The following is a 2,500-nucleotide window of genomic DNA, read 5'->3' on the forward strand; positions in this document are numbered from 1 at the left end:
GCACATGATTAGGAAAGGCGATTTGCAAAGATTCATTACAAAACATTACACATACTTCTGTAGATGAAGCTGGATCACGAATGATTCGCGCGAACATAGACGCATTTAGGTAGATCGGGGGGCGCATTCCCTTTAGAAACAAACGTAATCCACTGCATCTTCAGCGGCTCAGATGTCGGGAGTAAATGACGACTGCTGTGTTCATTATTACATACAAAAACAGAACACCTCAATCGCTATAGACGGAGCGATGAAGTATTTTGCTCCGCCTATATAAAGATCGCTTCACCCCAACTTCTTCCTCGTCGGCTTTTCCCACGTTTTCACAGCAGCATTATCAGGAACAGGCTTGCGCTGTGGTGAGTGATGCGGGCCAAAGAGCCAGGCAGGAGGAGGAAAGGAGAGTAGTTCAATCTGTAAAGTGCTTGATAGGGACTCGCAACGGAGGCAGGCATCTAACCTATCCTAATGTGTGCATGCCATGAGTGTAGAATACATAACAGAGATGGGCAGTTAGAGTTAGTGACTCGGACTCCAGTCGCATTTTTATAGACTTCAGACTTGACTCAGACTCGACCTGAAATTACTCCAGACTTGACTCGACTCGAGGAAAAGGACTCGTGGAAATTTTAAAAGCAACTCGAGTCTTTTATCCTTAAATAACTGATATTCAAAAGGCGGACTGCATCCGCACCCCGGCATCCATCCGGACCGCGAGCCGTAACAGCACCATTTTAAGTGAACGGCGCATCAAAAAAGCGGAGCGGATCACATAACAAGCACTCAGGGTCATTTATGGTAAATATATTTCAGCGCTATATCATCTAGTATTTTTATCAAAAGCCAAACGCGCTTTATTCAAGACCTTTCAGCTCCGTGCGCTTTCTCTCTTTCTCTCTCCGGACGCGCGCCAGCACAAACAACTTGTAAAAGTGCATGTAGCATCATATGACCCCTTTAAGCACTGTTCAAAAGGTTTGGGGTCAGTAAGATTATTTTTAAATCAATCGCTTTATTCATCAAGGATGCATTAATTTGATCAGAAGTGACAATAGAGACATTTATAATGTTACAAAATATTTCTATTTCAAATAAATTCTATTTTGTTGGACTTTCTATTCATCAACAGATCCTGAATGATGCAGTAATGATGCTGAAAACACAGCTTTGCATTACAAGTTTTAAAATATGTTCACATAGAAAAGTTAAAGTGCAATAATGTTTCACAGTATTACTGTTTTTTCTGTATTTTTGATCTAATAAATGCAGCCTTGATGACTTCTTTCAAAAACTTCTTTTTTTAAAAAAAAAAACAAATATTTCTGCCTATTTTAGCATAAATTTAACGGGATGTTTATGTCTAACTTTTTCTTCTGTTTTGTGCAAAACATTTGAGGACTACGATGCGACAGATTTCAGACTCAAACGTCAGTGAGCGTGAACACACGTCACCCAGCTGCTTTATTTATTCACCAAAACTAAAAATAGCTTTCAGAAAGCGTTCACGTTCGGCTGGACACTTGTAAACACTGAACAGACTACAAAAATGAAAAAAAGCAGAGCGATCTATATGCATGTCTTTTAATGTACGATAAGTTGTAATAATCGTTCTAAATCTGTGAGAAGTCCTACAGCTATAACGATAACGAAACAGAAGAACGATATCGTTGGAATCACTCCCAGAACAATTTTCCCTGCTGATGAACGACAAAAACTATTTCTTTGAGAATAATAGCCAATCAGAATCCACCTGGCGTCAAATATCTCTTGGTGTGAACTCTGTTGTAGCAGTAATCGCTGACAAAAAATGTTTAACTGTTTAAATATTGGCCGACAGCGATGCAGATGATGAGGTTTTGGAACAGATCATAACAAGTACTGTGTATTTGTGCTGATGGCAGAAGAAAACCTGAAACCAGACCACAGTTTAATCCTTTTTTTTTTATGATATTTTCCTCCTGTGGCAGGTTTAATGTTTTATTCAGAACTCTTTACATAATGAACATGAACGTGTTCAGAATTAAGGTGCAAACATCAGCAAACACATCCCAGGTCAGCAGAAGAACATTTCAGCATGGCAATAATCAGAACATCTTCTATGAAAAAAACAGGCAGGCATCTTTAGTAGTACGGTCCGTGACCTCTTGTTTTCTCTCGCGTATCGCTAGCCTGACCTTTGACCCCCCTCATAGATGCTGGTGCAGCTCCACTAATGGAAGACTTCTCATAAACCCAGCTGACAGCTGATTGGCCTTTCCGTCGATGGATCTGACCAATGAACAGGTCGATCACATTTAAAGGGGAAGGAGCCTGGACTCAAGTAACCAATCAGAAACGTGCTGAGCTGAATCTGGGAACACGGCTGTGTTCAAAATGTCATCCCAGCATACTAATCTGCAGTACATAGTATGCAAAAGTTCTTATGCATGGCAAGAGCTAAGACATTTACCTAAAGCTGAGCGGCTTATTTATACAGCGCTTTATACAGTACAGATCGTTT

Source organism: Sinocyclocheilus rhinocerous, unplaced genomic scaffold (assembly GCF_001515625.1).
Source record: "Sinocyclocheilus rhinocerous isolate Xijiao unplaced genomic scaffold, SAMN03320098_v1.1 scaffold215, whole genome shotgun sequence".
In the NCBI taxonomy this organism is placed as follows: domain Eukaryota; kingdom Metazoa; phylum Chordata; class Actinopteri; order Cypriniformes; family Cyprinidae; genus Sinocyclocheilus; species Sinocyclocheilus rhinocerous.